This window comes from Eleutherodactylus coqui, chromosome 4 (assembly GCF_035609145.1).
Source record: "Eleutherodactylus coqui strain aEleCoq1 chromosome 4, aEleCoq1.hap1, whole genome shotgun sequence".
NCBI classification, from domain to species: domain Eukaryota; kingdom Metazoa; phylum Chordata; class Amphibia; order Anura; family Eleutherodactylidae; genus Eleutherodactylus; species Eleutherodactylus coqui.
In genome coordinates, this window is record NC_089840.1 from 282,627,746 (window position 1) to 282,640,564 (window position 12,819).

Sequence of the window (12,819 nt, forward strand, 5' to 3'; positions counted from 1 at the left end):
TGCGGGCATCGGTCCTAAAGACACATACACCAGTTAATGGACATTTTGCTACAGCAATTGGAGAACTGTTGCTAAGGGCAACCGCCCAAGAAAGAATTGTCTGGAGACTGCCGTAATCCCATGTCCTGGGTGAAAGCTGCAACGGCGCAGCAATCAGACACGGCCAAGATGGAGGAGCTAATGAAGCAGTTTATTCAGGCGAACTCCAGTCTCCAGCTGATGACGGCGACCCAGCAAAAGGTCCATGAGGAGGCCATGAGAGCTTAGGCCGAAACTAATGCTCTCCTGGTGGAAACCAACCATTTAGCTTTGCAGGAGCAACAATGTGTTAACCAGCAGCTGCAAGAGCAAGTCCTGGCGGTGGCGCAAAGTGTGCAGAGGTCGTCTGGTTCGCTTCCCACTGCCCGTACCATGGTACAGGCGTCCTTGCAAAAGATGACGTTGAGGCCTATCTCACTGTTTTTGAAAAAGTGGCAGAGAGGGACAAGCTACCGGTGCCTCAGTGGGCTGAGGTAGTGGTGCCTTTCCTGATGGGGGAACCCAAGAAAGCCTATTTTGACCTCAGTGAGCAGGATGCTAAGGACTATGCCAAGCCCAAGGGTGAGATCCTGGCTGTTTTGGACAAGCTTGCCCCCCCCCCCCCCCCCCGCAATCCAGCTCTGGGTGGGACAAGGGGGCCCCAAAGACGTGGAACAGCTCGTGATCCTCGTCGAGAGGTATAAAGCCACTGAAAACTTATTACAAGCCACACCTCCTGGACGTTCCAACCCGGGAACAGCAAGTCGGCCGGAGCATCTTATTTAAGGGGTGTCAAAAGTGTCCCCAAGGGAGGCGGCTCAGAGGGGGATCACTTAGGACAGAAGAGGAGTCCCAAATGGACAGTTCGGTCCTGGGTAGAACCTCAAGGAGACCGGGGCCCCATGCTGTGCTGGCGCTGTCATGAGCTCGGGCATATTGCCGCCAACTGTCCACTCACAGTGGAGCCAATGGACTGTGACTCAGTCAGGCGGAGTTCAATGTTCGCACGGCCAGTATGTTCTGCAGAGACTGTCAGAGAATAATCGACAATTATGTTGCATAAAGGTAAATGACTTTTCGGTGACAGCTCCACTGGACTCCGGGAGCTTGGTGACGCTGGTGCACTCCAGCTTGGTCAATCCCACAACAGTCACCGTCCGTCGCATGGGGGTGGTGTGTGTGCATGGGGACACCAAGGAGTATCCTATTGCCCTTGTAAGACTTGAGACTCCGTGCGGACTTGCCACTCATGAGGTGGGCATCGTAAAGTCCTTAATGCACACTGTGATTCTCGGGAGAGACTTTCCGCTATTTTGGGACTTATGGTGAAGCCAAGGGTCATCTGCACGTATTCTTCACGATGATGTAAATGTGTATCGTGTGTCCAGAACCGTTTGACCCAGATGGTATGGTTCCGACAGTAGGGGCGACCCAAGAGAATGGGGATAATTTTCCCTTAACAGTACTGGCAGGTGAGACGGAGGTACAGGACGAAGTGGTTGCTATGCCTGACTTAGAGGTCTCATGTGCTAACTTTGGAACTGAGCAGCTCCGAGATCCCACCCTAGTGAAAGCCAGGGAAAATATTAAGGTGGTAAATGGGGAACCCAAATACCCAGGGGCTGATACAGTGTTTCCACACCTGGCAGTCAATCAAGAACTGCTGTATCAGATTGACAAGGTCCGTGGGGAGGTTGTGGAACAGCTGGTGGTACCTTAGTCCTATCGCAGAATGGTCTTTGACAAGGCGCACAAGCATGTGCTAGGAGGTCATCTAGGGGGCGAAGAAACTAGGGAACGCGTCCTTCAGCGTTGTTTCTGGCCTGGGGTGCATGGGGACGTAAAGCGATACTGTAAGTCTTGCCCGGAGTGCCCTTGCCCATTCTAGAGGTGCCGTTTGAGCGGATTGCTATGGACGTAGTCGGCCCCTTAGTAAAGTCTGCCAGGGGTCACCAACATATATTAGTGGTTGTAGACTACGCCAACCGCTACCCCGAAGCAGTTCCTTTGTGCAATACTTCGTCAAAAGGTATTGCAAGGGAACTACTACATATGTTCTCCCGCACGGGTATATCAAAAGAGATCCTGATGAATCAAGGAACCCCCTTTATGTCAAAGGTCATGAAGGAGCTATGTAAGTTGCTGAATATTAAGTACTTACATACATCTGTGTACCACCCACAGACGGATGGTCTTGTTGAAAGATTCAACAAGACCCTAAAAAGTACGCTAAAAAAGGTAGTCAATAAGGATGGAAAGGACTGTGACGGTCTGCTGCCATATTTAATGTTTTCAATCCGTGAAGTCCCACAATCCTCCACTGGGTTCTCCCTATTTGAGTTAGTTAATGATAGACGTCCACGGGGGCTCCTTGGTATAGTCAAGGAGACCTGGGAGCACGAGTCCACCCCCTACAGGAGTGTTATTGACCATATCTCCCTTATGGAAGACCGAATTGCGGCAGTCAAGCCCATTGTTAGGGAACATTTACAGCAGGCCCAAGAAGCCCAAAGCTGGGTATATAACAGGTCCACCAAGGTGAGAAGCTTCAACCCTGGGAATCGGGTACTAGTGTTGGTGCCCACCCTAGAAAGTAAATTCCTGGCAAAGTGGCAAGGGCCCTATGAAATAATTGGAAAAGTCGGAGAGTTAAACTATAAGGTGTACCAGCCGGGTAGGCGGAAACGAGAACAGTTGTACCATGTAAATCTAATTAAGCCATGGAAGGACAGAGACCCCCTGACTGCGGTGAGCGCCCCCCCGTAGTGTGGTCCCAGTGGTGTGTGTATCAGAGTCCCTGTCTAAGTCCCAAAAGCAAGAGTCTAGGGAATTTATACAACGTAATTCGGATGTGTTCTCCGATATACCAGGGCTTACTGGTGTCATAAAACACGACATTGTAACTGAACCAGGGGTAAAGGTTCATTTGAAACCGTACAGGGTTCCAGAAGCCCGCAGACGAGCCATATCTGAGGAGGTCAAGAAAATGCTAGACCTCGAGGTGATTGAGGAGTCGAAAAGAGAATGGTCCAGCCGTATCGTGCTGATACCAAAACCTGATGGTTCTTTATCTTTACGCTTCTGTAATGACTTCCGGATTCTAAATGACGTGTCAAAATTTGACGCATGCCCAATGCCGAGAGTAGACGAGTTAATTGAGAGACTGGGTCATGCCAGATACTTTTCTACTCTCGACCTTACTACAGGTTACTGGAAGGTTCCCCTTACAGAGAGGGCGAAATAAAAGACTGCGTTTGCCACACCAGACGGGCTGTTTCAGTATGTCTGCCTACCTTTTGGTTTGCATGGAGCTCCAGCAACCCTTCAAAGACTGGTGGGCATCATACTCAAACCCCATTTTTGTTGAAATAAACCCAGGCGAAGCCTGGAATAAAGAACTTTATTTCCTTGTGTCACTGTCTCTGGCCGTGGATGCCCAGGCGGCTACCTTATCCTGACGCTAATCCCTCACAGTATATAAAAAGATAAATTATCAATTTATAAAAGAAACATTTAAAACATTATCATAAAAATAAACAACAGTGGTTGATAAATACCTGAAATGTCAAAGAATAGATCGATATGTTTGTAGCCTCAATGTAATAATCAGATTAAATATAAAATGATAATATATCTGCTATAAAATTAATTAAGGGAAAGCTAGATCTTTTCAAGTACCTCATTGAGACCATGAGGATGTAAAGTATTAAAACAAAAAATGTAAACATCTCCTTAGTTCTGAGTTTAGTGAATTCGCCTTTAGGAATTTTTTTATGATTTTCATTAAAGAGCGAGCAGAATTGTGATACATGGAAAAGTGCTTAGAGACAGTGTGTTTTAGGTAATTTCTTTTAGTATTGTATCTATGTTTGTTAATACGATTTCGTTGGGTGTCTATTGTGCGGCCAACATATCGTTTTTGGCAACGACATTCAATCAAGTAAATCAGATGTTCTGAACCGCAGTTCAAATATTGCTTGATCTAAAAAGGTATACTGTCAGTTCCCATAACGACTGATTGCCTTCGGTGGCATATATTCTCGCGACATTCGCAGCCAGGGGTTCCACATCTATACGCTCCTGTATTCGGAGTAGAAAAAAAAATTGGAAGACCCTTTGTTTGAGTGTTTTTTTGGTATTTGCGAGGGCATGATGGAGCTAGAATATTTCCCAACCTCTTGCTCCTCCTAAAGATCAGGTTAGGGTTGGTGGAAAGTATTTCTGAGATAAAAGGATCTCCTTTTAGAATATTTCATTGTTTATTTAGGATATTCCTCAGTTCCCTTTGTTTTGAGTTATATCTCGTGATGGAGCAGAGATCATAGCGACCTTCATTCTTCTCAGATGTCATTTGTTTTGTTATTATTATATTAGTATGTATTGGCCCACCCTCTTGCCTAGCTCTAATATAAGATGTTTTTAATAGGGATTCTGGATACTTTTTTTCTTTCAACCTATTATACAGAATTTTTGCCTGCTCGTCAAGTGTTTCAAGGGTAGAACTATTTCTTCGTATCCGTTTGAATTGTCCGAAAGGAACGTTTAATTTCCATTTTTTCGCATGGCCACTTCTGAAGTCCAGGAAACTGTTGGCATCCACTTGTTTAAAATGTGCTTTTGTACAAATGTTATTTTAATATAGATGTCCAAATCCAAGAAAGTAACTTGTGTAGTACTACAAGTGCCAGTGAATTCTAAACCCCATGTGTTTAGGTTCAGATTTTTGATAAATTGTTTTACTTCTCCCATGGTGTCGTCCCAAATAAAGATGATGTCATCATTGTATAGTCTATAGAAATAGATGTGGGGATCTTTGATGTTTTCTTCAAATGCGCCCATGTACATGTTCGCATAGCAGGGCGTGCATTTGGTCCCCATGGCGGTCCCCCTTGTTTGCAGGTAGAAGTGGTTGTTAAATTTAAAATAATTATTGTAAAGAATAAATTCCACACTGTCCAACAGAAATTGTTTTTGTTTTGGTGGAATTAAAGTATCCTTTTCTAAAAAGTGGTCAATGGCCTCAATTCCTTGTAAATGGGGGATATTAGAATATGGGGAGCAAACGTCAAGAGTTACCCATATGTATGTTTTTTTCCAAGGGATCTGTTGCAATAGGGATAATAATTGAGATGTGTCCTTCAAATATGCAGGGAGTTTTGTTACAAATCTTTGTAGTTGTCTGTCGACATATTGTAGCTGGTGAGTGAAACAAATACCCTCTATAATGCGTCTTCCATCAAAAAATTACAGAGAGATCTAAACCAAAAAAAATTGAAAAAAGATATTTCCCTTGGGAATATAAAGCTACCCCATAGGTCAAATTTGCAGATAATAGAAAAACACACAACATTTACCAGAACAGAAGAAATACTTTTGAATTATATAATCATCCTGAAAGATCCTATCACCGTAACAGAAATTCCTCCTTTTCTAACTCTAGATCCAATCAATATCCAGACCCCTATGAGTACCAATACAATGACCATCTAGTTACCTCTTTTGGGATCTATGAAAGGGGTTTTACGTCCAGCCCCAGCCCCCCCCCCCCCCCCCCCAGACGGCCAAACAGACTAGATGGATATTATTACAACCATTTTCATTCTGAACCATTATTCAGACACATCCCAAGAGAATTTACTTGGAAGCACAGATACCCAAGAAACCCTACCCAAGAAAGGGCACTGAGAGCCAATAGAAGAAGATATAATTACCCTAAAAAAAACCCACTTATGATTCTAATTAGAGTGATGAGTAAGGATTTGGCGCTCACTGGAAGGATACTGAAAAGTGTAGTAGGTGAGGGGTCTTGATTGCCAGGTGAAGACGAATATTCCTAGGTGCTGTAAACAATCTCAAAGGAGAGAGCGGCTAGAGGGAAACTCCAATCATGGCATGAAGGAGGAAGATATAAATGAAATAAAAGAAAAAAACCTCAGCGCTCGCACCGTGGAATAGGTGGAAATAGAGTATACTGAAGAGACTAAAGTTATATCACTTACTTCAAGGAGGCGCCTTTAGGGTAGGCGCCTCCTAATCCAAATAGGCGTATCAAATATGGTACCGATCAACAATGATGAACAGGTTCCACGATTTTAATAAAATAAAATAAAATAAAAATATAATACACAACGCGTTTCGGCCGCACGGCCTTTTTCAAGTGTACATTGTATGAGTAAAACTGAACATATATAATAATAAAAATACCTTGTAATCCTGTGACAAATGAAGGTAATCAAGCTGCCAAATCCAGACCGGCATCTGTTGTGTCGGCATCAATGCGTGTTGTAAAGGGAAGTGAATGGGAAGGGGAGGGGGAGTAAAGAAAGGGGAGGGAGGGGGGAGGGAGGAGGGTCACTGCTGGTATATAGTAATGAGTAATTACCAAACTGTTACGTTCATGTCGGCATCAATTGTGTCGGCATCTGATAGTATAACAACTCATTGCAGGGGGGGAAAAGCAAAGGAAAAAAACACTGCTAACGTGTTGATGTTACGTAGTTAGCAAGACAGATGCTTCTATACTGATATCTACTTTGTCGGTATAGATTAGCATAATCATGCATTACAGGGGCAAGGGGGGAGGGGGAAGGGGGAAGAGAAAGACACTGATGGTGCTGTGTAAAATAACACAATCTATAGATGCATGGCGTGCTCAAATGCATCTTATAACTTAGCTGTAGGTATTTTGAATGTTACGGCTATGTGGGCTAAATGTGCCGATGGAGATTAAGAGGTTGACGCTGGAGCACGTAGGTGTCTGGCGTTATGACGCCAAGTCACGTGTGCATATACGTCTGACGTCATGACGCTGTGTTTCGTGCGTAGAATGCATTAGAAATAAAGTTATGACATTCAAACGCCGAGTCACATGTGCATATGCGTCTGACGTCATGACGCTGTGTCTCGTAAGCAGAAACAATAAAGTTATGACATTCAAACAACAGCTACGATAAGGGGAAGCCAAGGTATACACATTACAACATATAGCATATAGTGCATGTTGGATGCCGTGGTGTCATTTAAAGGGACAGGCACATAAATGAACATATAAAGGGACATATAAAAGGACAGTCACATATATACTCAATATAAATATATGCATAGCAATAAATTATATGACAAATATACAAGGGATTTAAATAAATAAGTATACATGGTAAATATTCAAATTAATAAATATGCATAATCTGAACAATAAACTACCAACAGTACTAATGTACCTGAGAAAAATTGCCCATGCCCAACCGAGAGGGCAGGTGAAACCCATTAATGGCTTTGGTTAATGTGGCTTAATTGGTAACTAGGCCTGGAGGCAGCCCAGTTAAAATAAAAATTGGTTCAGGTGAAAGTTTCAACGCCTTAATGAGCATTGAAACGTATAAAAATTGTTTAGAAAAATTATATGACTGAGCCTTGTGGGCCTAAGAAAAATTGCCCGTTCGGCGTGATTACGTGAGGTTTCAGGAGGAGGAGCAGGAGGAGGAGGATGAATGTTATACACAGATTGATGAAGCAAAAAGGTCCCCGTTTTGGATGGTGATAGAGAACGATGCTTCCATCCGCGGGTGCAGCCTACATATTGCTTAGGTATCGCTGCTGTCCGCTGGTGGAGAAGAGAAGTCTGGGGAAATCCAGGCTTTGTTCATCTTGATGAGTGTAAGCCTGTCGGCACTGTCGGTTGACAGTTGGGTACGCTTATCCGTGATGATTCCCCCAGCCGCACTAAACACACTCTCTGACAGGACGCTAGCCGCAGGACAAGCAAGCACCTCCAGGGCATACAGCGCGAGTTCAGGCCACGTGTCCAGCTTCAACACCCAGTAGTTGTAGGAGGCAGAGGCGTCACCGAGGACGGTGCTGCAATCGGCTACGTACTCCCTCACCATCCTTTTACAGTGCTCCCGCCAACTCAGCCTTGACTGGGGACCGGTGACACAGTCTTGCTGGGGAGCCATAAAGCTGTCAAAGGCCTTAGAGAGTGTTCCCCTGCCTGCGCTGTACATGCTGCCTGATCTCTGCGCCTCCCCTGCTACCTGGGCCGTGGAAATGCGCCTTCGGCCACTAGCGCTGTCGGATGGGAAGTTTACCATCAGTTTGTCCACCAGCGCCATGTGGTATAGCATCATTCTCGAACCCCTTTCCTCTTCGGGAATGAGAGTGCAAAGGCTCTCCTTATACCGTGGATCAAGCAGTGTGTACACCCAGTAATCCGTAGTGGCCAGAATGCGTGTAACGCGAGGGTCACGAGAAAGGCATCCTAACATGAAGTCAGCCATGTGTGCCAGGGTACCTGTACACAACACATGGCTGTCCTCACTCGGAAGATCACTTTCAGGATCCTCCTCCTCCTCCTCTGGCCATACACACTGAAAGGATGACAGGCAAGCTGCATCTGTACCCTCAGCAGTGGGCCAAGCTGTCTCTTCCCCCTCCTCCTCCTCCTCCTCTGGCCATACACGCTGAAAGGATGACAGGCAAGCAGCATGTGTACCCTCACCAGTGGGCCAAGCTGTGTCTTCCCCCTCCTCCTCATCTTCCTCCTCCTCCTCCTCCTCCTCACCGCGCTGAGATATAGACATGAGGTTGCTCTGACTATCCAGCGACATACTGTCTTCCCCCGCCTCCGTTTCTGATTCCAAAGCGTCTGCCTTTATGCTTTGCAGGGAACTTCTCAAGAGGCATAGCAGAGGAATGGTGACGCTAATGATTGCAGCATCCCCGCTCACCATCTGGGTAGACTCCTCAATTTTTCCAAGGACCTGGCAGATGGCTGCCAACCAGGCCCACTCTTCTGTAAATAATTGAGGAGGCTGACTCCCACTGCGCCGCGCAGGTTGGAGTTGGTATTCCACTATAGCTCTACGCTGCTCATAGAGTCTGGCCAACATGTGGAGCGTAGAGTTCCACTGTGTGGGCACGTCGCACAGCAGTCGGTGCACTGGCAGATTAAACCGGTGTTGCAGGGTCCGCAGGGTGGCAGCGTGCGTGTGCGATTTGCAGAAATGTGCGCAGAGCTGGCGCACCTTTCCGAGCAGGTATGACAAGTGGGGGTAGCTTTTCAGAAAGCGCTGAACCACCAAATTAAAGACATGGGCCAGGCATGGCACGTGCGTGAGGCTGCCGAGCTGCAGAGCCGCCACCAGGTTACGGCCGTTCTCACACACGACCATGCCCGGTTGGAGGCTCAGCGGCGCAAGCCAGCGGTCGGTCTGCTCTGTCAGACCCTGCAGCAGTTCGTGGGCCATGTGCCTCCTACCTCCTAAGCTGAGTAGTTTCAGCACGGCCTGCTGACGCTTGCCCACTGCTGTGCTGCCACGCCGTGTGACACCGACTGCTGGCGACGTGCTGCTGCTGCTAACACATCTTGATTGCGAGAAAGAGGTTGCGTAGGAGGAGGAGGAGGAGGGTGGTTTAGTGGAGGAAGCATACACCCCCGCAGATACCACCACCGAGCTGGGGCACGCAATTCGGGGGGTGGGTAGGACGTGAGTGGTCCCAGGCTCTGACTCTGTCCCAGCCTCCACTAAATTCACCCAATGTGCCGTCAGGGAGATATAGTGGCCCTGCCCGCCTGTGCTTGTCCACGTGTCTGTTGTTAAGTGGACCTTGGCAGTAACCGCGTTGGTGAGGGCGCGTACAATGTTGCGGGAGACGTGGTCGTGCAGGCCTGGGACGGCACATCGGGAAAAGTAGTGGCGACTGGGAACCGAGTAGCGCGGGGCCGCCGCCGCCATCATGCTTTTGAAAGCCTCCGTTTCCACAAGCCTATACGGCAGCATCTCTAGGCTGATCAATTTTGCAATGTGCACGTTTAACGCTTGAGCGTGCGGGTGCGTGGCGTCGTACTTGCGCTTGCGCTCAAACTGTGGCGCTAGCGACGTCTGGACGCTACGCTGAGAGACATTGCTGGATGGGGCCGAGGACAGCGGAGGTGAGGGTGTGGGTGCAGGCCAGGAGATGGTACTGCCTGTGTCCTCAGAGGGGGGTTGGATCTCAGTGGCAGGTTGGGGCACAGGGGGAGAGGCAGTGGTGCAAACCGGAGGCGGTGAACGGGCATCGTCCCACCTTGTGGGGTGCTTGGCCATCATATGCCTGCGCATGCTGGTGGTGGTGCCTCCCCAGCTGATCTTGGCGCGACAAAGGTTGCACACCACTGTTCGTCGGTCGTCAGGCGTCTCTGTGAAAAACTGCCACACCGTAGAGCACCTTGACCTCTGCAGGGTGGCATGGCGCGAGGGGGCGCTTTGGGAACCAGTTGGTGGATTATTCGGTCTGGCCCTGCCTCTATCCCTGGCCACCACATTGGCTCGGCCTGTGCCCACACCCTGACTTGGGCCTCCGCGTCCTCGCCCGCGTCCACGTCCTATAGGCCTACCCCTACCCCTCAGCATGGTGTATTACCAGTGATTTGATTTCCCAGCCAGGAAATAAATTGGCGCAAGCCTGCTGTTAAACTTAGCTGGCTGCGTATGATTTTTGTTTAAGTTCTCCACCCAGCACACACGTACCCAGAACGCTGAGGACTGTCAGAGGCAGGCCAAATAGAATTTTTTCCCTTTTTTTTTTTAAAGGAAAGGCCCACTGCCTATATTCAATCAATAATAAATGTGTTGTGGCCCTGCAGTGTGTCACAGAACTGCAGTCTTGCACTGTTATTAACTGCAGCAGAGCGGTGATTTCCCAGCCAGGAAATAAATTGGCGCAAGCCTGCAGGCCAAATAGAATTTTTTCCCTTTTTTTTTAAAGGAAAGGCCCACTGCCTATATTCAATCAATAATAAATGTGTTCTGGCCCTGCAGTGTGTCACAGAACTGCAGTCTTGCACTGTTATTAACTGCAGCAGAGCGTTGATTTCCCAGCCAGGAAATAAATTGGCGCAAGCCTGCTCTTAAACTTAGCTGGCTGCGTATGATTTTTTTTACGTTCTCCACCCAGTACACACGTACCCAGAACGCTGAGGACTGTCAGAGGCAGGCCAAATAGAACTTTTTGCCCTTTTTTTTTAAAGGAAAGGCCCACTGACTATATTCAATCAATAATAAATGTGTTGTGGCCCTGCAGTGTGTCACAGAACTGCAGTCTTGCATTATTATTAACTCCAGAGATATGCACTTAGAACCACCAGCTCTGGAGAATATCGCAGGAAGTCCGTCAGATTTGATCAATTTCCTACAAAGTAAGGAAAATACCCCTCTTAGAACCAATATTAATATTGATCCTATCCTTCCAACTAGCTAATCATTTGAGATTACCAACAATACAAATCATGTTACTACCCCGATAACATCTTTTTTAGGGGAGACAACCCTTCGACTTTCAGAAACAGAGGGTCTAATAAGCAACACCGGGTCACACGGAGTTCTGTGCTGTCCCTGAACCCCAAAGGAAAAACACTACTGAAAACCATTGGGAACAACCCGATGGGATGTTCAAAAATTACTCACTTTTATTAGCCACGCAACAGATCAGAAAAAGGAGGAGAAGAAGTGGCGAACGGGCAGGGAGAAAAACACGCCAGAAATCAAAAATATCTACAAACAATTCGGAAGATACAAACTCCAACGACGAAGCGATAAAATTGGGTATATTCAATATCTCTGGATACATGTTGAAAAAAAGAAGTGGAATTACTATCCAGGGGCTTGTCCTTTAGTCCATCAAGCGAGCCTGATCTTTTCGAACTCTTTATAGACCTTGATCACTTTGTAAGAAAATTGACACTAAAGAGATTCTACTCACTAAATGAGAACAAACTCCCACCTGAGGGATCATACTGTAGAGTTATAAAACTGAGAGAGACCTTAGAGGACTCCATACTTGAAGACACCACTCCAACTAAAAAACCATTAACCACCAACCTTAAATTACCCAGTAAATTCTATCCGACGGAGATCAAAGGTCCCTATATAACTACTTCTTAACAGCAACGTTTAGGAAGACTTTAAAACACTAACCAAGAATAAAAATAGAAACAAAAATAAATACCATAAAGCATGGCGTCAGAACCGGAAGTTCACATTGCCATGTTTAGAGATAAAAAAGTCGCCCTCATCCAGTTCAATTGTATTCCATAAATGTGACCATTGCATTACGGTTAGTGAAACTTCATACAGTTCCAAAAGTTTGTCTTTGTCTTCTTCTGGATCAACAGGGGGGAAGGGGGTTAATAGGCTGGACATTTGTCTTTTTTAGCTTAGCATACTATATTACTATGTTGATCATTTTAGGTTTGTGAATTTAGACTGCATACAGTCATTTGTAGAAGCTGTGAATGCTGTACACAGCAGACAAGCGACCATCACCAACGACCACAATGCTACAGCAATCTGCCTGGCCCTGCACTGCAAACCAATTTTTCCCACACTGGACAGGAGAAGAGAGTAGAAGGAACGATGCCAATTGATCCCGCCTCAGTCCTCAATCACCCTAGCAGTATTGCAAGCTTGGAGTCGTTAGAATACAGGCGGATATGTACCCAGCTTTACTGGGCTCCTGCACCCATGCCAAGTGAAGGCTCAAATCATCCACCTGATCCGTTATAACGCACTCCAGAGCTCTACAATACGCATAGAAATAAAACACTGCCACTACTAGTTTGTCAACGGTGCACTGGAACTCGATTTATGAATTATTAATACAATCTTCGGAGAATATGGTTCGTATTTAAAACTGACAGGGCTTGAAATGATAAATTCTAGATTTATTCTAGAAAAGATCTAGTAGTGCCAAAATATATAGTATGTATAAAGATATACAAAAAGGTTGTCACATGGGGAGAATAAGGACACACAGGCAATAAAC

General features: G+C 46.4%; 1 protein-coding gene across 1 annotated transcript in view; it reads right to left on the reverse strand.

Moving 5' to 3' along the window:
• LOC136624479 (gastrula zinc finger protein XlCGF66.1-like) overlaps positions 1-6,323 on the reverse strand; it is an 89,379-nt gene extending 83,056 nt beyond the window's left edge. Inside the window, exon 1 of the mRNA XM_066598461.1 lies at positions 6,223-6,323. The gene's annotated coding sequence lies outside the window, so the exon portion shown is untranslated. The remainder of the gene's footprint in view (positions 1-6,222) is intronic.
• Between the last annotated feature and the right edge of the window lie 6,496 nt (positions 6,324-12,819).